A 14324-nucleotide genomic window follows, 5' to 3' on the forward strand; every position below is an offset into this window, starting at 1 on the left:
CTGCTCCACGCTGTTAGGATCCACTGGCAAACCTGAGCAAAAGTTGCTCTTCGCATGCTATTTCCTTCTTCGACAGCCAGATCGATTGCCTTTAACTTGAAAGCTGCATCATATGCATTTCTTCATGTGTTTTCCATGATGAGGGTGTGTGCATGAAGCGCAAAATGACTGAGTGCGTTTGATTTAATTCGAACGGTTTCATTGGTCCACTGTGACCTGTTCGGTAATTTCATTGGTCCGATGTGACGAGGCTAAATGTTTTGGCGGCATGAAGCTCGTTAGCCGGTAAAAATCCATAAATTAGCCGCGTCATTGTTTAAGCCGCAGTGTTCAAAGCGTGTGACAAAAGTAGCGGCTTATAGTCCGGAAATTACGGTATCCATCGTATGCCATTAACTCACCTTTCCTTTTGTAACACTGTGAGTGCCCTCTCAGGTACCAGGCACCATAACCAGTTTCTACGCAGCGCCCTTCGAATGTAGTTTCTACTTGATAGGTTATTTGTGGTCATATGCAAAGCCAGCTGCTGGGTGTGAAACACCAGCAAGAAGGGATCACATAAAGCAGATTTCACATTCTCACTTGCCAGATGTAATCTTATAGGTTACACACACACACACACACACACACACACACACACACACACACACACACACAGAGAGAAAAGGAGATTAGAATTGGACAGAAAACATTGAGTAAAAGAAAGAAAGGAATTTGAGAATTAAAGATGAAACAATAAAGAAAGTAAGGAAGCTCAGAATGAAGGGAAAATAGATTTAAGAAAAGGAAGAAGGGGAGCTTAGAAGTACAGAGAAAGTAGATTAAGGAAAAGAAGACTAAAGAAGAGGCTAGAGATAAATATTTGGGTCGTTTAAGTTAAGAGTGATTTATTCCTTTATTATTTGGTGCCTTGGAGTTTGGCCATGCAGGGACAAGGCGATTTTGAGTTGTTATTTTCCTCTTAAGCCGAATGCACTGCAGTTCTCACATTTCTGACCCCTCACTGTGTCACACAAGCACCACTACCCTCGCGTACATTGCTCCTGGAATCAACTTGGCGGCTAGCGCTATGGATCGGTGTACCAAAACTGCTTAGTTCGTGCCTCAGCTAGGGTAGTCGATATTGGTAGAGCTGTTTCGGGGCCAGCATGCACTTCCTCGCTCACAGACTTGGATTCATTAAACAATATATGGTGCTGTGAAAAAGTATTTTCCTGATTTCCTCTGTTTTTGTGTATATCTCATACTAAATAGTTTTAGATCTTCAAATGAAATACAACACAAAACAAAGGCAACCTGAGTAAACACACAATACAAATTTTATTTATTTTATTCACTTATGTCTAGGACTAGGATTTACTCCTATTCTTTGGATCACTGGCTTGCTGAATAATCCAGTTGCGTTTAATTCAATTTACGGACTGAAGACCGGATGTTCTCCTTTATAATTAAGCTGCAGTTATTGTGTACAAAAAAAATAAGGTAGGGCGGGAGCAGTGTTTCAGCCAAATATGTCCCCACAAGGCTACAATTTTCAGATATCCCTAACTTTGGTCCATTAGCAGCTTTATTGTTGTTAATTTAGTATAATTTAGCTTTAACATCAAGCTGGAAGCATTATGATAAGGTGTTATGTTGATATTGAATTAATGTTGCAGCACTAAAACACTTTCCGTCAGTTTATCTTAAATTTGTGTTGAAAATCCACTAAAATGCAGTTAGCTCAGGTATAACACCAACCAGAATGCAATCTGTGAACCCCTAATCATCTCCCTTATTTGCAACAAATGATACTAAGTTACCACGTGGTAGTAATTCTGTCTACATTTATCCCTTTAGAGAGTAAAAGAGTAACGTTGCCTTATTCATGAGAAAAGCTTGTTGCAAGGTCACATCTGCTGTGTTTTTGACTATGTTTGAAGGATGTTAATGGAATGTACCTTCACTTAGTCTGCACAGGGCAAAATGACTTAGCTTACATAATCATCCTGCAGCAGCTATCCAAGCTTATGTGAGCACATGATAAATAATAATTATGTTTATTTCAGAGTGCAGATTAGACCACCTGCCCAGATATCGTGTTACCTGCCAGCTCAAATGATTCTTAGCACATCAGAAAGACAAAATGATTCTCAAGATTAAAAAAAAAAGTAAGAAAACCGAAGCTGTTGTGATCCTTGCTGACTTTTAACATCAGAATTAGCAATAGAAACATAACTGACTTACAAGGTACCTCAAAATACTGTATGCTAGAGAAGCCTAGCAAGGCTAATGAGTAAGCACAGAAGAAAATCATGCCTTACATGATTAAATAACTTCATGTCATCACCACTAATGCTATTGTCTGACAGTCACTAAAACTGCCTGAGCACATCATACTTATTTTATTTAATTCCTGGCTATACTACTGTTTAGGATAAGAAGTTATCCCAGAACAAGCCACAGAAATATACCTAGACTATGAGTTATTTCAGAACAAGCAACATGAACATATCTAGCTAATTAATTACCAAAGAATAAGCAACACAAAACACTGCCAACCTAAAAAGTTAGCACAGAATAACCTACAGAAACATAGCAATGCTAAGATTTTACCTCAGAATTAGCAACAGAAACTTACCTCATTAAAAGTTACCTCGGAAAAAGGCAAACAAAGATCTAGAGACATACAGCCAGGCTAACACATATTACCTCACAAAAATTAATCTTAGGGAAATGATATGAATCCTGGAGTTGTCCCTGAATATTTCACTTTGATATGTGTATCACAAGACATATGTTACTTCAATTTTATGTGTATACAATTCCTCTCAGGTTTTTCCTTTTTTCACACACTGCATCTTAATTAGCACCAGGAGGAAAGGTTATAAATGATTACGGTTATTATGTAAGTTGGCATTGCTAGTTGTCTTTTGTGAAAACTGTGACAATAAAATAATTCCTAGAGTGTTTGGATGATTGCATTTGTGTGTTAGGACAGAATTGGAACATCTGTTTCTTAGTGACAAAAAATGATTTCCATGAAATAACATATTGGCACTTAAAAATGAATAGATATTTTAAGTGGGATGATTCAATATGACACTCATTTCAAATATTGCCATTCCCAAGAAATCATCTGCTTTCTAACACTTATAAAATATCAAATAAGTATGATATAGGGATAATAAAACAGGACTTGGTCTTGACAAAGGTGGACTCGAACCCAACACTACTGAAATGTGGGTATGTTGGGCATGCAGAAGCTCTGAGCAGAAATAGAGCATAAGGATGAATCAGGCAGGTTTGGAGAGCAAGAGGAGACTCAGCAGTGGAGGTGAGGGTCTGGCACCAGCATCACATCAGGCAGCAGAAGTGCACATACAGAGAGAGAGAGAGAGAGAGAGAGAGAGAGAGAGAGAGAGAGAGAGAGAGAGAGAGAGAGAGAGCGCAGATTGTTAGGTGTGCTCTTACTCTATAGTGTTTTAAAAGGGTGTGTATTAAGATTAGGGTGCAAGCAGGGACACTGGCAGGTCTAGCTGAAATGTATATAGTAATGTTCTTGTTCTAATACATTAAGGAGATAGGAGATAGTAAGGAGATGTTTATTTAACATTTATGAAATAAGTATCCAGTGTCAGCATGATGTAACCATTAGGGGAGACATCAAGGCAGAGAACTTTGCTTTCTAGTCTAACTTCATGTGAGAGAAAAAGAGAGGCTGGTAAGGGAGCTTATAACTATTTTTAGCTGCTATATTTAATGTATGTTATCGATAACATTATATAAACTAACTCATTTCATTGACGATCCAAAATATTGAAAGCAACAATAAATGGGTAAAAGCATCATGTCATTCATTGATATATTAAAAATTACTACATTGTTGTGGTATAAGGGGTATAAAACATGTGGTATAAGGGGTATAAAACAAGATGTGCTGTAATTGCATATTATAACGTATAATCCATTTATTTTATAGTTCCAATCTGCAAAACTGCCCAGCATGTGCCCCACATAAAACCTCTCATCTCAATGCTTGTCGTAATATTTTGCTTGATGACAGAGTGAAAGTTCATTTTATGCCATCTCTCTTCAAATGAAGTGGATGCCAAATCCTATTGGATCAGTAGTCCATTTCTTATATTTACCCACTGAACTTCAAGAAAATTGAATGCAACCTGCTACCTGGAATTTCAATTAAACAAACATTAATGACCATAAGTTCTGAGGTCAAGGACTGAGGTGGTGACTCACTCTTCCAAGCATATATGATGCTGTGGATCATATATGAACAAATTGTCTATATATTTTCATTGGTTTATGGAACATTTCATTATCGTTTGATAAGCTTTTGCTTGTTGGAACCTTGAAATGTCAATATCTGACAACATGAAAAGAATATTAATGAGTGAGCGTGATTTCAGTCAGTGAGGACATGTCTTTCAAATTTCTGGGAGCAAGTACACTGTTTTAGGAATAATCACCTGTGTGAAAAAAGGGCAGCAGCACATTAACCTTCTGCATCATCTTCACAAATGGTCACATCAAAAATAACCTTCCTTTCACTAAATATCTACAGCAATCCAGGTTGGAAAAGTACTTGAAAACATCCCTCATTTTATCTTGCAGGTAATTTCTTCACAATCTACTGTACAGTCAGAGGGCATGGTGGCTTAGTGGTTAACGTGCACCTCCTAGGTTGGGGGGGGTTTGGATGTCCTCCCCATGCTTCAGGGTTTTCCTTTGGGTACTCTGGTTTCCTCCCCAGTCCAAAGATATGCGTTGTAGGCTGATTGCCATTTCCAAATTGTCCGTTGTGTGTGAATGGGTGTGTGATTGTGCCTTGTGATAATTTGGCATCCCATCCAGGGTGTCCCTACCTTATGTCCCGAGTCCCCTGGGATAGGCTCCAGGCTCAGCCGTGACCCTGTGTAGGATAAGCGGTACAGAAAATGAATGGATGGATGCTTTACAGTCTTACTGATTTCATGCATCTCAGTGTCTTCAGTCCTGATGATGATTCCCAACTCAGTCTTCCCTGTGGTTTATATGTTGGAAATATACAGTAAGTGTTTCCACCGCTTGTCAAGGAGTGTCTCTGGGATCAGTTCTTGGTCCCATTGACTTCATATTATGTAAGTAGAATTTTTTTGCTTTGGTCTCAGATTTCAGAGCTGTGCACACATATATACTGTATGTACGTGCTTAAACCAAGTTTTAAGTGTGGTTCAAAAATTCTGTGCCCATCAGTGAAAATACTTCTATTTTACATTCAATCTGTTTCAAATCTGAGTAGACTCTTTAAATGCAATTTTCTCCCTTTTAATTTTTTTTTGGAAAACTGGACCTTAAAAACTTGTGGTTAAGATGTTGGCCTTCTGATTGGAAGGTCGTGAGTTCAAATCCCATCACCGCCAAGCTGCCACTGCTGGGCCCTTGGCCAAGGCCCTTAACTCACAACTGTTCAGTTGTACAAATGAGATAAATGTAAGGTGCTCTGGATAAAGGGTGTTTGCAAAATGATGTAAATGTAAATATTTTAGCCAAGTCTACAGTGTTCAGAGCTATATATAAGAAAATGTCCCAATTTCAGCACGTGACTATTTTATGGCTTTAAATTTTACTCTAAATATCTGTTTATCATCATCATCATCATCATGGTCATCATCATCATCATCATCATCATCATCATCGTCGTCATCATAATTATCGTCGTCATCATCATCATCGTCATCATCATCATTCATACTCATCGTCATCATCATCATCATTGTCGTCATCGTCATCGACATCGTCCTCCTCCTCATCATCATCATCGTCATCATCGTCATCATCATCATCAAACCCTTGAATAAGCCCTTGATCAAAATGTATTTCTCAAAATCTGGGCGGAACTTTTCAAACGATCACTACTGCAAACGTACACATTTTTACAGTCATAGCATTTCTGCTTTCTGCCTAATAAGCAAAGTGATGCTGAAATAGTGCTCCATTTAAAACCATTTCTTCCAGTATGGACTATTGCAGTGCTTTGCATTTTTGTAACAGGTAAAGTTCTAAATAGCTTCAATTGATTCAAAAGCTAGCTGGAAAGAGAAGCACAGTGAAGTATAAAGAAACCTATATACAGAATGGGAAGATGCAAAGGTGCAAATGGATGGTAATGGAAAGTGGTATTGGAAATTGTTCTGAATGTTATTCAGAATATATTAGAATAATGTAATTTTTAATATAGTGATTAAAACACACACACACACACACACACACACACACACACAGTATGTACATATAAGCAATCTGGATGCTCATCCATCCAAATGGCTATACATTAATACCATGCCTTATAGAGACAAGTTCACATGAGAATATTTTGTGCAAGCTATCTTAATTGAGTGGTAAATACTCTGTTATTTTAGGTAATCAGACCATAGTAAAGGTCACACAGTTTAAATCTTGATATGATCTGCTTTACTTTTTAATGCTAATGCAAGTAAAACATACAATTGAGCTTAATTATTGGATTTCTTTTGGGTAGATACGGGATTATGCTGTGGGAGTTAAGGGTACATCACTGTTTTCAGTTCAAAGACATTTTCTAGCATCTTCTCTTTTCTATATAGTAGGGAATAAATGGTGGCCTTGGTATTTATTATTGTATTTTTGGCATTTACCATTGTGTGACCATTCATTACTGTCTGTCTATACTGTCTGCATAATTCCTAACCGCACATTTATTATGCACAATACAGCAAGGTGATCGTCTTTTTGAAAACTGTGTACGTTTTGTCTGAATCATTTTACACCAGACTGCTTTGTGAATGAGGTTGTTAACAGATTCCACGGCTAATGTGGCTAAAGTTACCATTGCCTCTGATTGTATTCACGTCGTAACCATTCAGAAATGTATTGGTTCATTCGCACAGTTGTTACTTCTGCCAGAGTCCCTCCTTCATCAGTGTCCGACAGTAGTTCATACATCTTTGCAGAAATATAAACACAGCACTACTCTACTTCTTCTGATAGTTTTATATTTGATTGATTGAATTGGATGGTTATGTATTTCACGGGGGGATGTGTTAGGTTGTAAAATTATTGATACGTACCACATGAAGCTATTACAATCTAGTTGGGCATGAACAAGTCAAGATTAATGACTAGGAAAGTCAAACATAAAAATTTGCTGTATTTAATAGAAACACAGCTGCTTTTTTGACTGATGTTTTATTATTCATGACCAGGGCTTTAAAAAAGGATGGACAAATACAAGGTCAGAAGAAAGTGGGCAGCACCTGAGTTGGATGTGTTGGTCCATCCAGGATTGTTTCCAAACTTGTCACATAAAGAGAGATGAAGCTGACCTTAGAACAGCAGGATAGACCCATGAAGGACACAGGCAGATCAGATTTAAAGGAATATTGAAAACAAGCATAAAAAAACTTTTCAGCAGGCCTTTACTCCATTGCAAGTTCTTACAATTTGAACATATGTGCAGGATTCCTCCTAGCAAACACAGTCTGCATAACGTTGGCATTTAGTTCTCATTTAGTTATTTTTGGGAACCATTTCATAATGTTCTGTTTTGGTTAACGTCTTTGCTGTTCCTGAAACATTCTGAGAACTTTCAAGCGCAACTTTCTCTTGTTAATATATTACAAATGACAAAGAACATTTGCCAAATGTTGCTTTTTTGTACTATATATTGTAACGCCAATCTAACATTTTATGATTTTTTTCTTTCAAGGTGTGACATATTTATATAACTGTATACAGCTTTGAAAGTTCAAGAAAGTGGATCTGGTTCTCTTTTGGGAAATCCTAAACACATAGTAGAGAGAGAGAGAGAGGAAGAAAGAGAGAAGGAGACAGAGAGAGTTACATACACACTAAAAACAATTTCATCCCACACTAGGACAAATAGGAAAAATGACTGCTACACATGGTGAATATGCAGAGGAAGGAAAAGATGGTAAAACGACACATTTAGACATATGTGGGACCCAGGTGGAAGATATGCTTCTGGCAGAGTGTCTATTGATCCTGCCCAGAGGGGAAGCTGGTGGTTTGTAATTGAATGGATTTGTAAGCAAGGCATGATGGCATCTATAATTCAGCAGGTGTCTGCTCTTGGACTTGCAAGCACATTGTTGTCATTTATCAAAGCACATAAAGTCTTGATATGTATTACGTATTCTAGCCATTAGGCCTACACTTCAGCATGTGGATGGGGTATAGTAGAGGTTGCTGGCAATTATGCGTTGAAGATTAAAGATTGAAGATATCTTAAACTTGTTTGTAGTTCATAGAAAAGGTCAGCATTTCATGCTGTGAAGTGGTTTCTCATGCCAACACACGTTCTATAATAGTTTCAAAGATATGTACAGTGCAACCCCATAAAATGTATACTGCCAAATATTTTTTTTATTACATATACTGCTAATCCATTTAAATAAATCCAAATAAATAAATGAAAATACAATGAAGGAACCAAATTTTTTAATAACCATTATGTAGTATATAGCTATAGTAGATATAGATATAGTATGGGAAAGGTACTAACTTGATGATCAGCATGGTAATCCTTTGAGATCTGTAATGAAAAATCAAGAGTTAAATCTGTCCTACAGACCCCTTATGCCCTTTATGTAGCCTGTAGTAATCTGTAACTGAGTAGTACTGTATATTTCATGGTGAAATGCAAATTTAGTGCCAAACTCATGCATGGGAGAAAGAACTTTTACTTTTTAATTTACTTGTCAGTGTCAGCATACATTAACAACCTTTTAACTGTATGTGATTAGTTGTATCCATATTTAGATTGAAAAAAAGGCAAAACATTCAGTGTTGTGTGAATTCTGTCCTTGTCACGGTGACTATTAGCTTTGTAACTTTAGCTTGCAGCACTGCTAGATGATTGTGTTGCTGCTCTGAAGCCGAACAAATCCCAGTTGTTCGGTGTGTTCTAGCAGCAGCTCCAGGATTCGCCCCTTGTTTGGTTGGATATGTGCCTCATCTGATTTGGGTGAGGATTTTTGTGAGGATAAACAATTTAAAAAGCTGTCACAGCTGTCTGGGGATGGTGAAAACACAAACATATTTCAAGATAGAGTTAGGTTGAGTAGCATCCAAGGCAGAAAGATAGCACTTGCCAAATGCTGCGGCATCAGTGGGATCAACCATGTGTATTTTTCATCTGAGAGAGAACACTGTATAAGCCTTGTGGGATGTTGCATTGCCTCATTTACTCCAGAAAAAGCACACTTCTTCACTGGGAATTTAGAGACCATCCGCTCCTGATAGAAAAGCATACTGAGCCAAATTACTGTAGGACACTTTCTCTTGCCTGAGACTAGGGGAACCTGAACACGAGGACCCAGTGCAGCTGTCCCTCGTATATGTTTGGCTTGCAAACATCTATGAGCTTGATGAGTCAAGAGGGTTGCATCAAAGTAAAGTAGATCTTTCAAATTCCCACCTGATTCTTGCAAAAAATGTACTTGCACTTGTTGACTTGATGAGTTTGGCTTCAGCACCATCACTGTGAATAACACCGTTAGTCAAATTTTTTTTCCCCAAGACCACTTACAATTGAAGATATGTTTGATCTGGTTTGTTTATGGAAGGCTATGCATGTAACCATGGTTTTATGACTGATGTGAGGCCACAAGGATGGATTTCTTCTGAACAAGTGGAGTTTTCCTGTTTGCTGTTTCCTTGGCGGGTACTAATAAAATTACATTCACAAATGAATACATCTGGAGAGCATGTATTTGTCAGGTTTGCAAGGAAGTGATGCAGGATGCAGTTAAGAGCTTTATTAAGAGGCAGGCAAATTGTGTATCACAATTGTAGTCAAAACAAGCAAAATGTCAGGTGAACAGCAAACAGGATAGACTAGGCGAAATCAGAATCAATAAACAGGAAGACTAAAATAGGATCAAAAATAATGAAACGAGGATTGAAGTATTAGTACGGGTCTGGTGGAAAACATAGAAACACACAATACTTTGCACTGAACAAAGACACACGAAGGGTTTAAATACTTAACGTAATCAAAGGTAAAACATAAACAGCTGTGAATAATGATGACACATGAAGGTGACAACCAATAACATAAAAAGGGCGGAGAAACCAAAACAAAACACATGCCTCAAAAGTAAACCGTGTCACTGACAACCCGGACGTGTGCGCTGTCGCACTCTGGGCACTTCATGCGTGCTAAATGCTTGAGCACACAGCACAAGGGGAAATCCGTGACAGTATTAAATTTGCAGAAGCCTGTTTCCACCAGTTAAAGATAAAATAATAACATTTACTAAGCCTTTATAATGAACAAATGTATCTAAATTATGCCATAACACAAAAAGCAGAAAGCTTCTATAGTCAATTCTGTAATAAATTAATCATAACATTTCTCAAAATTATTACTTATTATTACTGTGGTAGGTGTGGTTAAATTAGATGTTAACCAACAAGTTAAAAAATAAAAAAATATATAAAACATCTTATTACATTTCATAATCTAAATATTGCAAGATAAAGAAACTACAGAACATTATAATTTTATGGAGTAAATGCCAGAAATTTGTTGCCATGCCATTTCTCTTACTGTTGCTGCTTTGACAAGAGTATTATTAATTTTATTATTTATTAAAAATACTATATGTTGTTATTATTTGTAAGAAATGGCATAATCTCTTGTTCTATTGCTAAAAATACTTTATTTTTCTTTACTGCAAGCCATATTAATCACATTTTCAGTTTGTGATAAACATGCACAATCCTGAATCAATCTATCTGGGATTAATTAACTAATGAACTTTTTTTGTAAAACCAATACATCTGCAGGTTTGATATTTGACTAATTGAACTCAGAATTCAAGACTGAGTTTAGTTTTTGTGCTTGGAAAAATACCAAGTCCCTTAGCAACAAAGTTCCAATTAACAATATTATCTATAATAAACAACTGCGGACATCATGGCGGGTCTGCTTCTCTGAGCCCTTTCAATCAGGTTTCCACTCATTACTGTTATGCAGACAGACTGACAAGTCCAGGTTTTTGGTTTTGGGCAATACTCAAAGCAGTAAGCAGCAAATGTTCAGGGGATTGGCAAACAGGCATTACCTAGACAGGACAAATGGGTAAATGATAAAAAGCAAAGCAAAGCAGATCAGCACGACAAATGAAAAATAATTAAAAGGCTTAGTAACATTGCAGGTGCAATGCTGGCGCTTCACAATGAGTAAGTGAGAATAAGTGTCTTATTTAAAGATGTGTGCTTGGTTAGGAACAGCTGTGTAATCAGAAATCTGGATATGTGTTTACTTGACATGGTTGCTGGCTGGGGGTTATGGGAATTGGAATTAGAGTTACAATAAATTTTAGCTGTTCTGAGCCTTATGTGAAATCATGATGTTTTCATATAAGGCAATCATGTATGTGTTAAAGTATATGAGTTGTTGAGGTGTGTAGTTTAGTGCCTAAGAGAAACACATGACCCTGCACTTGCTTTTCAGCTTGATTTATAATTTTTTAACTTAAACTGGCTATTAAAATCTCTACACCAGTCCCAGCCTTCATGATGCTGAAATTCTTTGATAATCATCTTGATCATTAAAATTTACTAAACAAATTGCAGTGTATTCAGAAAGTACAAGCCAGCTGAGTGGTACTAAAAAACAAACACAAAACAGACCACATGACTGTTCTGTTTTTTAAGAACTTCACTGATTTCCTATTTCATCCTGGATACTATTTAAAAAAAATAGCACTTACAAAGAACTCTTTTCAAAGGTCTTTTCAGTGGCTAATAAATTATATAATGCACTTCTTCCGCAGTAACCTCATATATCATAACCAATTATGACAAAATGGTTCAATACTTTGGTTTAGTTACTAACCAGTTATAACGAAAGTACACTGCTGTATTTCATTTACACTTTCTAACTTCGCACAACCTCTCTTTATTTCACAAAAATCTCGGTCTTGTCACTCAGTAATTGCTAAATGTATCCTATATTAATATATGTGTGTTAATGCTTACCTGTCAGTTAAGGTTAACCTGTGAACCTACCAAGTGGGGAGGGTGAACACAAAAACGCTTCCTCAGAGACATATGAAGCCAACCACCACATATTTTCAACCTTCTGCTCATGCTTTGTCTCAAGGCAGCGTAATACATTGAGAGGAAAGCTCTATCTACCCTCTTGTGTGTACATGAACTGAATAGGCACCCAAGAGTGGCTTGTGTTCATCTTTTATTGACAGGGCAGAGAGAATTTACCATCCTTCACACCCAGAGAGCATGGCCAATTTTGATCTCTAGACTCTATCATCTCTAGTTCTGTTGCACCACTCAGGAGCTGCAAAACCAAAACTTTTGGTGTATTGGCTTTTTTCCCCACAAAAAAATAAATAAAACATACAATCTTTACATACATTCCTTCATCCCTTACAGCAGCGCTGCTCAACTAAAATTTATGAAGGTCGAGCTACATTCTGGAAAGTTCTTTAATTACAAAGGTCCAGATAAGCAACTAACATGGCTGATTACCAACAACAGTTACCTTAACCATGAATGATTGTTTGTGAAAAGTAATTAATATTTACTCAGTTTTGGTTCATAGTGATGCTTTATAGACTTATTTTGGATCCCCCCCCAATTTTCTCCCCACTTGCCAAATTTCCACCCACTAGCTAACTATCACACAACAACTCCTATCATAAGACAACTATCTACCAAGGATGGTAAGGCAAACATGTGTTTCCTCCTAGACACACAAAGCTCATTGTGTAATGTTAAATCCAGACTTTTTACAATATCCTGCTCTATGGTGTGTTTTTGCTGGTATTCTTAACAATCTTTTTCCTCATTTTTGGCTGCTTTCGAATACAACCTAGTTTAGGTCCTATAACAAACGTTTGTGTGGGCAATTCTAAATCTTGCACAACTCCTATATTCCTGGGTGTTCAACAAAGATGTGTTTCAATGCCAGTCGGTGGATTGACTACTCTAAATTACTCCTGGGTGTGAATGAATGAACCGTATGATACGCTAAGATGGACAATTGTCCTTTCTAAGGTGTATACCTTCATTGTGCCCAGTATTCTTGAGATTGCTCCAGATTCACTGTGGCCCTGACCAGGATGAAGCAGTTGCTGAAGAAGAATGAATGATTGTATTTAATTATTGTACTTATTTCATGTCATCAAATGTAAATGTATTTACGGTTAGTGGGACTTAAACCACAGAATATTTTAGTCAGGCAGACTACTGCATCAGAAATTTACACAAGCTTACAAGCTTTATTTATCTTTTCAATGCAATCTGGCTGTGTCCTTGTACTGACCAAATATCTCTGCTTGGCCCAAGATCTTGAGTGATTAGATGTATTTTAGAGTTCCTTTTGGATAATCCAATCGTGTCTGGAATGCAATGACAGCAGAAGGTTATGGAAGACAAAAAGAATATGTCTGCCCATTCCCTTCCCTCCCCTTAGGTCAGCACACACTGAACAGATGTCGGCAAAAACAAGCAACAGTTTTTAATATTAAAATAATTAAAGTAATAGTACATATTCAAATAATCAGATTGCCTTAAAAAGCCTTTGCACTGGAACAACTTAGTCAGTAGTCTTGGAGTCTGTATGCATGATTCGATTCGATTGCTACACTGAAGTGCATCCTCATTTTGTTCATACATTTCGACACATTAAGGTACATAACAGCTGGAGTAATGAGAATTGTTGACAGTGCCCATGCTCTTGAAAGCTACCCTGCAATTAACCTCTGATCCCAATCTACCCTAATAGGCCAGGAGTGCTGCTGGCTATGCACTGGCAACAGAGCAGATAAGTGGACAATAAAAGGTCAAATGGATTCACATTAGGCAAATTATGGGAATCTAATCCTGGAAAATATCATACTATAGCACTTTAAAGATTGTTGTGATGATTATATTTATGGTAGTACAGTCAAAAAATATCTTGCTCCATTATAATTAGAAGATGTTCCATTATCCCAACAGTGCAAAGCAGCAGTGCTGCCATGACAGTTGCCTTCAATAACATTTGCAGAGGCATCTATCACCAAGGAAGTGCTAAGGCAACCAATCATGGGGGAGCTTGATGCAACAACAGGTTATCCATAAATAATTCCCTGGTGGATGGATAGATTTGAGGGGAGACGAAAGGTTAATTAACAGAGAGAGTGAAAGCATGTGCACTTGCACAACATTGTTTGTTCATGTCTGTGTGTAATTATGCTGCCATTCTTCTCAATATAATGGCCGTGAAAGTGAATGCCCACATTACATGATCTCTGATTATAGCTTATGAAATTTCC

Source organism: Ictalurus punctatus, chromosome 19 (genome assembly GCF_001660625.3).
Source record: "Ictalurus punctatus breed USDA103 chromosome 19, Coco_2.0, whole genome shotgun sequence".
NCBI lineage: Eukaryota > Metazoa > Chordata > Actinopteri > Siluriformes > Ictaluridae > Ictalurus > Ictalurus punctatus.